Raw genomic sequence first — 15,368 nt, 5'->3', positions numbered from 1 at the left:
CGCTGCACACCTCTCGCGGCCTTCCGCGGCGCTCGGGCCAGTCCAACCCACGCCTGCCCAAGAACACCCAGTTGAAGCAATTGCTTCTACCAGCCGCGCAAAGGACGCGGACGGCCTCGCGCACCTCTGCCTGCGACGTCATCACCACCGCTACGGAGCGACAAAATAGTCAGGACCAAAACCCCTCCTCCCCGCTCCCTAGGGCACAGTGATTTTTCCCGCCCCGCCTACCCCTATAAGAAACCTCCCCTCGCGCGCCTCCCGCCTCCCTGATCCCTCTTCCGCCCCACCTGTGTGGCCGCTACCACTGTGCAAACAATCCAGGGGGCGACTGGCTCACGCCACGCAGCCCCTGGGTCCCCCCTTCCATGCAGCTCTAAATATAACCGAAGCGATAGTCTGCGCGCCGACAAGAGTTTAACGCCATGAGAACTGGCCCGGTATTTTATTCACTCGAATCATTGTCTGGATGGAAAAGGGCGAGGCGAGGCCCGGCTCCGAGTGGGGAAATATAGCTTTTGTTTTCAGTTGAGCAATGTATTTCCGGCTCGCGCATACCTAAAACCACCAGCCTGTGAAGAACGGTTGGCGGCCGGTGCGCACGCGGGAACCCTGCTTGCCACAGCAGACCAGAGTATGAGTGACTGCATGACCCTGCAAATCAATCGGTGCGTTGCTTTCCTATGTCCGGTACCAGCTAGGGTGACCAACTGGCATGGGTGCAAACTCAAGATGGTGAGTGTCAAAATTCAGGACGAACGGTCAATATTCAGGATAAGAATTCAGGACAGAAAGTCAAAATTCAGGACAAAACTTCAGGGCTAAAGTCAAGTTTTACAGACACATCAGAGGAGGTTGTGCAATAGTATATGAGTATATAAATAGACAACCAACATAAGTGCAAGTCAAAAGAAGTTTATAGTAGGTTGAAACAATTGTGCAACTTTGAACAACTGTGCAGGTCTTTTTTCGGTATTTCATGTGATCATTATCTATTTATATAGTTACTGCTCTAAGTTGTCCATTCTGATATTTTGTTTACAGTTCATGGTCCTGAGCATGCATGTTTGGTGATAGAAGTGGTCGGGAAGATCTGTTTGGATGGGTTTTGTTACTAGCATCTCATATCTGAATGCCTTTGTGAGATGTGAAGCCACACCAATAGAATGTAGCTATTTGGCACCTGTAGTGCTGTACTAGAGTGCAGTCCTCCGTGTACCCAGCTTCACGTGTTAGATCACTTCAGGTATCCCATGTCTGTTCAACTGGTGATGGTTTAGGGGCTGGTAAAGTACTGAGTGATGGATAAGACCCATAGTGGACACGTCTTGTGTGAGAGTAAGAGCATTTAGAAGGAAAAGGAAGTTATTAACCCGCCTGCATGAGCTATAATTGGCTGCAGACTGCTTAATGTTAGGGTATTATTATTGGCCAGATAGTTTGATAGGTGTTGACATTACTTAATAATGCCCTGGCTAGCTTATTATCTGCCTTTCTTATTTTACCGGTATATGGGAAATAGCATACTGATTGGGCTGTTTCATTTCCATGAGCTGTAAACTGCAGACTCTCATTGATGCACATAAGTGTGCTACAGACTAGAAACTGTATAGGCTGTTGAGGAAATTATTGTAGGGCTTTTACATACAGAACATTTTCTATTGAAATGGAAGCAAAATGACAATATGCAGTTTTACTGATAAAAATATACACACACAAAAAATAATGTGTGGAAATGTGGTTTCAGCAAATATGTATCATTTGAACATCACCAAGTAAAGTGTCTTGATTATTTTGATCCTATTAAAACTCTGTTTCCAGCACACTTCTGAATTACAAACAAGTGGTCCATTTGTGGTTTTCTAACTGCTGACATGTTTTGAAACATTTTCACTGTTCATTTACAGGCATTTAAAAATTGTGTGTTACAAAAAAGTGACAGTTTACAGCCTTACTTTCCCAACCCCCAAGAAAATGTGGGAAAACATGGTGCTTTCTACAACAAATTTATCATTATATATTCAACTGTATTAGCTTATAAAGCATAGTAAATGATTACCTGTGCGCCAGGATATGACAATATTTGTTCTTCAATGATTCCCTCACTATCACAAACAGGTTCTCTCATCTCTCCATAGTCAATCAATCAATCAATCAGAGGGACTTGAAACAAGTGGACGTAACGGTGTTGATCTGGCGGGTCATGGTGAGAGAGGAGTCGAGCATGATAACGAGGTTCAGGGTGTGGACTTTCGGAGTGGGTGGGTTTCCGAGGGCCACCAGGAGCTGTCCCAGGTGGTGGAGGAGGGACCAAGGACGAGGACCTCTGTCTTCTCTGCGTTCAGTTTTAGGCAGCTGTTTCTCATCCAGTCTGCAACGTCTTTCATTCCTTCTTGGAAGCTGCATCTGGTGTCTTTGAGGTTCTTCGTGAGGGAGAGGATGAGCTGGGTGTCATCGGCGTAGGATACTATGCTGAACCCATGCCTTCTGACGATGGTGGGGAGGGGGGCCTGTTGTGTGCAGATTTAGATTCCGTATATAGGTTTCCCGATTTATGCCCTTATATAGGTACAATTCACATTGCCCTTATTTGGAAATAGATATCCGGCCCTTATTTAGACATTGTCCGTACAAACCAAATACAGGCATGGTCACCTACATCCATCCATCCACGTCCCAACGAATTCTTGGAAAACCAGACCCTTAAGCCTTTAGGATATTCCCTCAGCTTGAATATTGATTTCTCCAAGAACTCATTAAGTATGCATGAACATCTATTCCTTAGGGGTTCATTCATGACGTTCCCCTGCCCGACTTTTACGTCAATACTGGCATTCCTAGACACCTTCAAGGTATAAATATACCAGCACTTGCCCTGGCAAATTGCAGTTCCCGGAGGATTCTATCCAACCCAGACTATGCGGTTCGCCACAGCAAGTTCGGAAGGAGATCGAGTTCCAGCCTGATGAACTTACCTGACGCTGTCATCCTCCTCACAGAGAATCCAGCTCCTGTGCTCTCTGACTTCCCTTGCGGGGGTTAGACTATTGAGTCCAGAAAAGAGATTCCAACCTCTCTCATTCTAAGGTATGGAGCTGACTAGAACTTAGAGAAACTTTTGGCAACTCTTGGCTAAACTAAATATACTACCTATACTTTAGAAATGGTACCTACTTCAAACCACGTACTGCACTTAGGTTAGGTACACTGGGGTAGAACAATTTAGAAGCATCAGATGAGTATCACATTTTAGCTTATGTTATTTATGTATGTATTTTGATTAATATATGTCATAGCTACAAACCATGCTATTGCAGTATTATTTTATCTTACTGCTAACCTCGTACATATTGTACTTTGCAGTCTGTCTTACGATTGTAGCAATTCATATCTCTTGCATGAGAAATAAGACTGTTCAATAAACCCTTTTGTTGAAACGCCCGTCTCTCTATTTCTGTGCAACTCTGTAGAAACGAAGCATGCACAAGTGAAACTGTTATCTATTGTTTCCACGATTCTCAGACTGTTCTGATTCTAAAAGGAAACAAAGTTGCCATGTGTATGCGATTTTCAGAGACTAATCCCTTCTTGTATATTCGAGAAGTTTCTAGTGACCTCTGAGTTAGCTGGCACACACAAGTAATTATGTTTAATATACTCGATAGAGACATACTGACCTTAGTCCTATGTCAAATCTATAGTGAATGTTATTCCAATGCGCAGCTCCTATCAGGGATATAGGAACTATACTACATGGCACCCAACGGTTTGGTAAGGCACTAATTTAACGCTAGGTACTGAAGTAACTCAGTCGTGCTTTTCTCAGAGACCCCTACTCATAATACTCCATAAGACGTCTGGAGTGGGTAGGGATAATATCCGCCATAGCTGAGTAGGACGAAAGTCCTATTTATTAGCTGTTTGGTTTTGTTCAATGTTGAAGGATACAGTGTTCCGAAATATTGTGCACCTTATCTTTGTTTCCTTGAAACTTGCTCTGCAATTTTTCATTAAACAAGGTCCGACACCGGAGATGTTGTCGTCGACAACGGTACAGCTGCGGCTGACCTTACAGGTCTTAATGAAGACGAGATGGGTGTTATACACACCCCACCAAATTTAAGGAGAGCCATCATTCTAAAACGTATAAAACATGGTCTGACACCAAGAGGTGATACAGCAGTTTTCGGGATAGAGGCGCATGAATCTCACCAGACAGAGGTATTCTATTCATGGATAGTATTCCCAGAATCAAATCCAGTAACACATATGTTTCACTTCTACAAAGAAGATGAACCAACTGAGGAATATGTTCCTTTCGAGGATATTGAAATTCCACTCACTTACCAGGAGCATGAGCTCTGGTTTAAAGGCGCCCTAAAACATTACAATCACATTACCAGGCTCAGTCCGCTAGGTAGACCAGGAGCAACATGGCCGATTTTAGCCGGCTACACACCTGACCCTGACATTGAATCAATGTCGGACGAGGAATTACTTAATAACATACAAAAGCTAATGGAAATATACAGTTAAACCACAACTGTCTGAAAGTCCTGAAAAGGTCTTTCCTAAAAACACTCCTGCCTCTTCTAAAAAGAAGTGGGAAAATAGTAAACAGAATTCCAAAGAGAAGCATTCTCATTCCCGAGGCATGTCTCCTCCACAGAAGGAGCCCTCTGAAAGGAGGTACAACCTCAGGAATAGGGATAATTTGAGAAAACCTGACAGATATCAAGATAATGATACACGTTCCTCTCGTACCTTTCAGATATCGTCACAGACATCCGAAAGAAGAGGACGGTCAGAAAACAAGGAAGCACGCATGAAGTCCAAAGACGATCAACACGTTCAGAAAAATAAAGTAAAACCTCAATTCTCCAAGAAAAAGGTAGCAGGTCTGAAGATCAGACATGCCGAGAATACTGAGAACCCAACTCAGGAACGGAGAATGGGACCAGACCATGCTGGACAGTGCAGCAGAAGTTACTATAGCTCGCCAGAACCTGAAGGGACTTCTGGAGACAGTGGACTTGAATGAAGACATACAAGTTGAGACTGTAGACACCAGGGTTAGTTCTCCACATAGTTTATATGAAATAACACTCCGGATGGAGGGAGACATACCAAGATAATTGAAAGCACGCTTTTGGGAGCATCTTTGAAGGGGTTATGATATACTTCTAGCAGAACAGGACTGGCCACCAGAATTTGTCAGGGAGTGTCCACATGGCGAGGCCATCATTATGCCTGCCTTCTCCAACCATGTTCCAGTTCATTTAAAATATACATTAGCCAGGAAATGGGCAGTAGCCCAAGCCCCAGCACTGTATATAAATCATGTAGGATGGGATGAGGACTCATCTCACCATAAAATCCAGTAAAAAAATCAACTGACTGCACAAAGGCAGTACCCAGTTAAGCAAGAAACTAAAAAACAGGTCAGGGAGATTTTAGATCAACTTGAATATCAGGGGGTGATTGAAACATGCACCTCATCAATGAACAATCCTTTGTTTCCTGTCTCCAAACCAGACAGTACATATCGTCTAGTTTTGGATTACAGACACTTAAATTCTTGTTGCAAAACATTTGCAGTGCAAAATGCACACAGTACAGCATTAATGAATAACATTGTGCGTAAAAAATATAAAACCACATTAGATATTTCAAATGGTTTCTTTTGTCAAAATATTGCACCAGAAAGCAGATATTTGACCGCTTTCTCAATAATGGGGACACAGCGTCAAGTTTGTCGACTGCCCCAGGGATTCAAAAACAGCCCGGGGTTATTCTCAGCAAGGGTAACAGAGTTACTACAAACTTATGATGACGAGGCATTGTCATATGTCGATGATGTATATCTGACAGACGATGATCTGGATAGGCACTTGAACAGGGTGAGCACCATAATATTGAGCTTCGCCTGAGAGGGTTACAAATTCAACTTTAAAAAATCAAGAATTGCACACCTCAACGTCCTTTTCCTAGGATATGAACTATCAAGTGAAGACAAAAGCCTGGCAGCCAACTTTTTAGAAAAGTGTGCGCTGCTCCAACTGCCCAAAACGCTGAAAAATTTACAGTTGATTCTAGGTTTCCTGAATTTTGGAAGAACTTACATTTTAAATTACGCAGAAAGGGTTAAACCTCTCTATGAATTAATCAAACCTGATTTTAAAATCACACATTGGACACAAAAACACACAGAAATTTTGCGTTCACTCCAAACAGAAATGTTAGCAACGAAATACTTGCAAACAAGCGTAAACATACGCAACTTAGTGAACCGAATAATTCCGAGTCAATGGGGATTCACCTACTTATCTTTTAACAAAGGTGAAAAAGTACCAATTGCATACAAGTCCCACTTGTATACACAAGCAGAAATGAAATTCACTTCTACATAAATTCTGACAGCAGTTCAAACCGCTGTAGCAAAAGAAAGAGCCCTAGCACAGGGGAAACGCTTTAAAGTTGTGACTCCTGTACCAGCTCTAGAGTAGGCCTGGGCGAAAATTTCGTTCCGTTCGCAGAAATTGCGATAATTTGACATTTTCGCGTTCCGCAGAAAGCGCGAAAATGTCAAAATTTCCGCATTCCACAGCTTGGCGATAATTTGTTTCTTGCTCGTGCTGTAAAATAATACATTCTCGCGTGCGCGCGATCGCCTTACCTGAATCCCTGCGTTCGCCGACAAGTTTTCTTGATCCGGTCGCGTTCTCCCTGAGATGTTGTATTGTTTTTAGCCATTTGCGCTGTCTCGCGACAGTTCGCGCCCGCAGTGACGTCATGCGTCGCGCGATCACGTCTTTCTTCTCGCGATCATGCACCGCGAGACAACTGAAAACAAGATGGCCGCGCCCGCGAGCAACCACATGGGTAAGTTGGCGAGCCGCAACCATGCAGAAAATCTTGCGAACATGCGGGAAAAAAACTTCCGCATCTTCGCGATATTTCCGCGTGTTTGCGATAATTTTTAACATTTTCGCGATACTTTGCGAAAGTGGATTTCACAAATTCCGCCCACCCCTACTCTAGAGGCCGTTACAAAGGCTAGCATTCCAAATGCAAAAGCTTTACATCCGAGATGGATACAATGGGTTAATTCTCTTGCTGCAGCTGATGTTGAATACGTTTTTGATCCATATTTAAAAACACAAGCATTCCTGCAATATGAACACGAATGTCCTCTGCCTACTGAAATTCTCCCTCATGACCAGTAGGAATTTATAATTTATACTGACGGATCTGCACAGCCTGCAACGGGGAGTAAACAAGCTTCCAGTGCAGCGTGTGCTATCGTTAAAGGTCGCATGCGAGATGGCAAATTCAGACCAATGGTCACAAAAACCCAATCTCTAGGAGATTGTACAGCTCAGCGAGCTGAACTACAAGCATTTAAGATGGCCCTTGAAAATAAAGATTGCGAATTCCCCACACTGATAGTGTGCGATTCTTTTTACTGTGTTCAATCTTACAATGAATATTTACAGAATTGGATTCAAAATGGTTTCATAGATGCAAAAGGTGGCACAATCAAGCACAAATTGCTTTGGGAACAAGTAGTTCAGTTGCGAAACGGACTACAGAATACCCACGTGATACACACGCTGAGTCACCAACGTGATGGCGTTCACGTTGAAGAGAATTCATTGGCTGATGAAGCCGCGAAAGGGGTTGTGCAAACGGCTTCCGTAGCTGCAATCACTCGTTCAAAACTGAAAATAGACAGCGAAATAATGCTGGCTGTCAATGCTTCAAGCAAAGGCAGCGGTGCAGCGTTACCTAAAAAGTTTTCACTCAAATACTCATATATAATTGATGCAAATGGCATTCCGTTTGCTCGAATCCCTGGAGTGGGGGTTAGGGTAATACCAAACATGGAACGAAGAGCAGCTTTGATTTACAAAGCACATCTGGGAGAGTGTATGACACATCAGGGGATCGCTAAAACAATTTTAGAACTAAAAGAGATGTACTGGTGGCCAGGAATGAATACACTGGTTCATATCTTCATCAATAACTGCATAGACTGCAATAGAGATCGCAGTATAGAACGCCACCAGATACCTGACTACAACATAGCCAGCCCAGTGCAGACACCATTATTAGACAGCATAAAGACTATCTACATGCAGGCGTCCTCTTGGTAAAATGCAGTCCCACAAACACTAAATCTAGGTTCCTATGGATGTGGCCTCAGCGCTCGGCTGACGCTCAAACTGTTATAAAAGATTTGCGAGTCTTTATCGGCACATACGCAATAGGCACACTACATTCTGACTAGGATCCTGCATTTAGCTCTAGGGCTTACAAAGAAGCCATGGCCAGTCTGGGCGTAGCATTGCGGTATTCTTCTCCATTCCATCCTGAGGGAAATTCTGTTGTGGAAAGAAAAAACCGGGACATAAAGCAGTCTATAACAGCTGGGGTATTAGGTTCGGGTGATGGGTGGGTCAAACATTTATATGGGGTCCAGCGCGCAATAAACAACTTGCCAAGAAGTTCTCTAGGGGGTGTCACTCCATATGAGGTCCTGTTTGGGACTAGAAGGTTGGGTCCGGACTTAGATAGGAAAGGCACAGTGGTGGAAAACAAACAATTTGATATCAAAGATTGTTTGGCTGTTTTACAGGACGTAAATTAACTAAGAAAGCAACAAAGCAATGTGGTCCCAAAGCCAACCACCACTGAGAAAAATCCAGCCATCCCAGCAAGGCCTGTCTGGATCCCAAAGCTTGGGGATCTAGTCAGAGAAAAGATTGCGGATAAGAAGGAATTTGGGCCTTCAACAGACAACCAGTACCTGTCCTAGCAATCCACGGATCAAGAACAGTACTTTTGCTGCCCCTTGCTGGTAAAAAGGAGAAAAGATTTGTGTCCATCGACCTGATCAAACCACACTATGTGGCCGATACTGAACAGTAGGCCAAGAGGACTCCACCAATGTAGCAGACGCACTCCTCTAGCTACAATCCAAGAGGTTCAAACTGAGAGACTCATCACCTTCGAAGATTCGACAGTAAGAAATAGAGGACTAAGCAACAATGCTATGGACCTTGTACCTCTTGAGACCCAAATAACAGTTCGTCCAGATACACCTGTTTACAACGAAGTAACAAGTGATCAACTGGTTCCAGCAATTTCATCAAATACGGATGCAATTCCAACCATTGACAGAACTGCTTCTGGCTACTTCATGAACTTTGATATGTTTTCTGAGGATCCCAGTGAGCCTGAAACGACGCCAGTACAAAGCACTTTCAAAGAACAAGCAACAGACTTTTTTCATCTACTGGAAAAAACTTATCTGGTTTCGCCATGGATTGAAGTATGGATTGTTTTGGGAATATTATTCTTTCTACTTTGGTTAGCTCTGTTAATAACTCTGGGTATGCTGACTAATGAAAGATATATTCAAATGGACACAGCAAGTAAAAGAGTGAACTTACTTCTCCAGCCACACAAATCATCCCATCGTGAAGCAAGAGACTTGTCAGCAGTGAACATCACAGCGATTCCTATACCTGATGGTATAGTTTGGGACAAAACCGAATATGACATTTTTAACCCATCGGAGCTTTTGAAGATTCCACATTTATTTAAAATTTAATTAAGTGACTTTATTACCTCCAGTACCTTTTCTGTTGATTGGGACTTCGAGACTGTTAACAATATGATGTCTGATCTAGAGATGTCAACTGCATTTATTAATAATGAATATTTACAAGGTTCATCGGACTATGAACAACTGTATTGTTATAACCACTATGGTCATCATTTCTTGCATAAATCTACAACACCTAGAGATGTATTTATGTATAACTAATGGGAACATTGTCCTACGCCACCAAAGGGTAGCTCGAAAACATTTGCAATGAAATTTCCATATTTTTCAGGGTTTAATATCTCGAATGCAGAGACATTTTACTTTAAGAATGTCAACAAGACAGGAATTAAAAATATGTTAATGAATACCAAACAGATTTATTCTACAGCCTTTATTGCCCAACTGTCTAGACAGGGTTACGACTTTTGGAAAGAAAGCACTGAGACAAAAACTGTCTGGGGTACTAAAGATTGGCAAGTACAGGGAACAGAAGCTTTGTTTAGAGGCTGTATTATCCCTGAGCAAATTATGTTTTTGAACGACACTGTCCAACAAACATCATGCCTTGGAATAGCCAAGATAAAAGACATGAACACTCCGTCTATACCTGCACCTACAAGTGAAAGCACTACACAGGGGGAGGTTGACGTACATACTGTTTTGAATAATAACAGATCAGATCCTGAATGGGAAAAATGGTTGCTTTGGCCCTTAGACACATACAACTGTCAAGATAGATTCCTGAACAAAACACAAGGTTTTACCTTTCATAGGCCAGACCCATGTTATGTCCAAAGACAGCATCCGGGGGTAGTAACAACTTACAGTGTAGGGAAACTTTGCCTTGATTGGCTACAGAAAGCTACACTAGAGGATATAAAACAGCACTTAACTTTACTTCAAGAAGGCGCAGACCTTAGGGAATTCTTGCTAGGACCAAGAAAACCGCGACAAAAATGTTTCATATATGCTAGTATCTACGCTGCTTATAATGAAGCATCGAAGGTCACTGTGGTATTCCACATGAGGTGTTGCCAAGTAACATGCATCATGTATATGTCATATTGGAATCCCTGAGGTCATAGATTGTTGTGTGTAGGAATGTTCTGTGAAGTCAGTTGTTACAAGATATGCTGGCTGATGGATGGGATCTTCTTTCATGAAATAAACTCACTTCAACTTCCATTTGAGTACCTGTTTCTTCTGATTTGGAGATTACTTCACTGGCGTAGTCGCCACAGGAAAGGGAAGAAGTAGAGAGAAGATCTCAACAACAATTTTGCTGGACTTATCACTTATAAGGGTGAACTTAATTCTTGAACTCCTGCTAAAGACAATTTAAAATTGTTCCTGCAATTAAAGAAAGGTGCAGTCTTATTCTTCACAACGGAGATTGCTAAGGGATCGAACGGATTCTTCATTGATAGCAACGGTGTGTCATTCTTCGCAACGGTGAGCGCGAAGGAACTCTAAGAGATTCTCAAGTGATCTCTGTCTTATCACTACATCGGAAATCACGACGAGTAACGAGGGAATATCTACATACTTTATACGGAAGCTGTTTGGCATGTATTTACATCGTGGATGTACATGAACATCGATATTCATGTGGTGCGTAACGTATTTGTTCTGCTCGTGTATTTTGCCAATGACTGTGTCCTGAATATGCCATGCAGGCTTGAACTCCTTCTACTGTGAAAATTGTGGTGAAGGAAATTCCGTGTAATTCCTCGTTTTGATCGTTCCCGGCTAGTGAGGACATTTGAAAATATTTAAAAATAAACATTCGTATCCAAGGTGTAGTGGCACCCGCCTACCTCGAATTTGGATCGTCTTCCTGTTCCATGTTCTACTCCTTCGTAGTGGTCGAGAAGTAGAATCAACATTTCAGCGTCGCGAGTCTTCTGCTACGAGTCGAACTTTCTCAGCGTCCGCTCTTTCAATGCTCTGGTGTGTGTCATCACGCGTCACGCGTCACGCTGTTGAGCGTGGTAGCCATCTTGGTTACTGTGTTACTGTATCCTAGCAACGACACAGAGTGCATCGTCGAGCTACGGACGGTTCATGGAGTGTTATTTTCGTTTGAAGCAAGCGAAAGAACATTGATCTTTCAACACGGAAGTGATTAGTAAATCGTTCATTTTCCTTTTTTTTTATTTAATTTTGCTCGTGATGAAATTCTAAGGGACTTTGGAATCTTACAGTACATATAAATCCAACAGTTTTTCTTTGGTAGGATTGTGAATTTAACATAATAATAATTGGAGAGATTAATATACATTACTGTACCGTATCACATACTTGATAATATAAGAGTTTCTAGAAAGTGTGACTTTAGAGTAATATGGTTAATTGCTTGCAACTGTGAATTATCTATCATACTAAGTAGAGTTATAATACGCAAGCATGCAGAATGTTACTGCCGCTCCTTTCTTTTTGTCGTCTCCTGGGTCACCTCCCATTAAGTGGAAAAAATGGAAAGTGGTTTTTGAAAGGTATGCCAGAGTGTGTGGACCATCGTTGAGCGCAGAAAGAAAGTCTTCTCTCCTTCTGCATTGCTTAGGTTCTGAGGGTCAGGATGTATTTGACCATTTACCAGAACTTTCAGATTCAGAAGCGGGGAGATTGAATGATTATGAAGTATGCATTAAGAAACTTGATAAACATTATCTCCCTAAAGTCAGCACAATTTTAGAAAGATACCATTTTGCAAAAAGGATGCAATCAGCTGAGGAAACTATTGAGGATTACATAACTCAACTAAGAAAACTAGCGTCATCATGCAAATTTGACAACTTAGCTGATGAACGTATAAGGGATCAGTTTATGTTTGGGTGCGCTATTGAGAAGATTAGGGAGGAATTGTGGTTAAAAGATGATCCAACATTGGATGAGGTGTTAACGATTGCAAAGCGAATTGAACATTCGTTAAAGTGTGTTGCTGTTATTAAGAAGGACTCTGAAAAAGGGTCTAAAGTGGAATCAGTTAAAGTAGAGCAGAAAAATTTTAATAGTGATGTAAAAAGTAATCCTGAGAAAGTGTGGTCTGAAAGAAAATGTTACAGATGTGGTAAAGTGGGACATTTAGCCAATGATAAGAAATGTCCTGCGCTCAATCAAACCTGTTCCAAATGTAAATTAAAGGGGCATTTCACGGCGTTATGCAAAACAAAATATAAACCTAAGGTAAAAGAAGTTGAGATATACCAAAGGGAGTTAGAACAGTCGGAGGGTCATGTTTGTGGGCAGATAGTGATACAGGTGGACAATAAAGGTGGTACTAAATCTTGTCCCTATGATGAAATTGTAGTAGAGGGAGAAAAAACAAGAGTATTATTTGATTCTGGAGCAAAGATTACCATTGTCTCTAATGAATTTTACAACTCAAATCTCAAAGGAAAGATAAAATTAATGAAACCAGATATCATTCCTTTGGCATATGGAGGAGAGCCGATAAAACTTCATGGATATTTTGTGGGATTGATTGAGTATAAAGACAGGATGGTATCGGGAAAAGTTTATGTGTCAAAGCGAGGAGATAGCATTATTAGCTGGATTCACCAGGGTGATTTAGGAGTGTATTTAGACCCCAACGCTATTCCATGCATACAGTTAAAGGATAGGATTCTATCAGTGGATAAGTATGCCAATGAGGAGTATGTTCAGAAATTAAAGATGGAGTTTCCTAATGTGTTTAAGGAGACTTTAGGCTGTTTAAAGGGGTATCAACATAAAATTCAGTTAAAAGGGGATGCAATTCCCGTGTGTTGCAAAGTGAGAAGTGTGCCATTATCTGTTAAGGATGACATGAAGAAGGAAATACAAAAGTTAAGTAGTGGTGGAATAATCGAAGAAGTAGAGGGATCGGAATGGTTGGCTCCGGTTGTAGCAGCACGCAAACCCAATGGTAATTTACGTTTATGCATTGATTTAAGACAACTTAACAAAGCTGTAGTAGTGGATAGGTATCCATTGCCTAACATAACTGAATTGTTGACCTTACTTGATGGTGCTAAAGTCTTTAGCACCATAGATCTCACTTCGGCATATCACCAAATAGAGCTAGACGAATCGTCACGGGACTACACATCTTTTGTCACGCCCTTTGGGACGTATAGGTTTAGAAGAATGCCTTTTGGATTGGTGTCTGCCTCTTCAGTATTTCAAAGGGTGATGGAAAGGGTATTAAAAGGCTTACCAGGGGTATGTGTTTACCAGGACGATATATTGGTGTTTGCAAAAGATGAAATGGAACATGATGTTAGGTTGAAATCCGTTTTGAGGAATTTGTGCAACTATAACCTTACAGTTAAGGTGGAAAAGTGTGAGTTTAGATCGAATAACATCAATTATCTGGGACATAATATTTCTGGGGAGGGAGTGAAACCCAAATCTGATTTGATTGACACTATTAAGAGGATGTGTTCTCCCTCTGACAAAACTGAATTGATGAAATTTCTAGGCATGATAGAATATTATGCAAAATTTGTTATGGACTTTGCTGTGGCAACTGTAAATATGAGGCGATTATTGAGGAAAGGGGAAGATTTTGTATGGTCTGATTTATGTGAGAATGAATTTATGGACATTAAAAAGAAGCTTAGTCAAGCTCCTTCTTTAAAAAGTTTTAACCCTGCAAGCAAATCCATTTTGGTGACTGATGCGAGTGAAAAAGGTCTTGGGGCAGTTCTGAAGCAACATGGGACCGATGGCATGCGCACAATTTTGTTTTTGTCAAGGGGTCTCAGAGATCCTGAGACACGATATTCAGTGGTAGAAAGGGAAGCTCTAGCGGTATCTTGGGCTGTCAAGAAATTGAAGAAATTTTTGTGGGGTGTTGAGTTTGAAGTTCATACAGATCATAAACCCTTGATTGAAATATTCAGTAAAAAGGGGTTAGACCTTATTTCTGGAAGGATTACTAGATGGATTATTGGATTACAGGAATACAATTTTGGTATAAAATATATTCCTGGTATTGATAATGGAATTGCGGATGTCCTTTCACGCTTGGTTCCAAATACTAGTGAGCGTGTAGACTGTTCTGATGACGGTGAGGAAGATGAAATAGTGTGTGTAGTAGATCATGATATTATTTCAGAAGAAAGGTGGTTGAAGGAATTGAAAGATGATGTGACATTGAGTGAAGTGACATCTTTGTTGAAGAAAGGATGGATGTCTAGTAGAGAGGGGTCTGAAGGCACAAGATCTTTTTGGAAAATACGTAATGAATTATCTGTAGACAATAATTTGCTGTTTAGGGGAACAAGATTGGTTCCTCCTACTATTCTTAGAAAGGAATTAATTGATCTGGTGCATGTGGCACATTCAGGTTTGTCAAAAAGTAAAGAGAGACTTCGCATGTCATATTGGTGGCCTGGAATGGACAATATGATAGAGCGGGTCATTAGGGACTGTGTTGCTTGTGCAGTGAGTGACAAAAATAAATGTGTTCACGTGCAACCTATGGTCTTGAGGAAACGTCCTAATGGTCCATGGCAGGATATTGCTTTGGATATTGTTGGTCCTATACATGAGAAAGGATCGCAAATTTACATTTTGGTTGTTATTGATATGTTCTCGAGGTGGCCTGAGATTTTCTTTCTATCAATGATTAATACTTCCAAGGTGATTGAATGCTTAACTCTTATTTGCTAGAGAAGGATTCCCGAAATCTATATTGTCGGACAATGGTGTTCAACTGGTGTCAAAGGAAATGGAACAATTCTTAAATGCTAGAGGTATTATTCACAAG

General features: G+C 41.5%; 1 long non-coding RNA gene across 1 annotated transcript in view; it reads left to right on the top strand.

Moving 5' to 3' along the window:
* The first annotated feature begins 346 nt into the window (after positions 1 to 346).
* LOC146870643 (uncharacterized) overlaps positions 347 to 15,368 on the top strand; it is a 77,664-nt gene continuing 62,642 nt past the window's right edge. The window contains exon 1 of the long non-coding RNA XR_014959425.1: positions 347 to 735. This is a non-coding gene — a long non-coding RNA (uncharacterized LOC146870643). The remainder of the gene's footprint in view (positions 736 to 15,368) is intronic.

The sequence above is a fragment of the Triturus cristatus genome, chromosome 1_1 (genome assembly GCF_964204655.1).
Source record: "Triturus cristatus chromosome 1_1, aTriCri1.1, whole genome shotgun sequence".
Classification (NCBI taxonomy): domain Eukaryota; kingdom Metazoa; phylum Chordata; class Amphibia; order Caudata; family Salamandridae; genus Triturus; species Triturus cristatus.
This window is presented reverse-complemented; position numbering and strand designations above follow the sequence as displayed.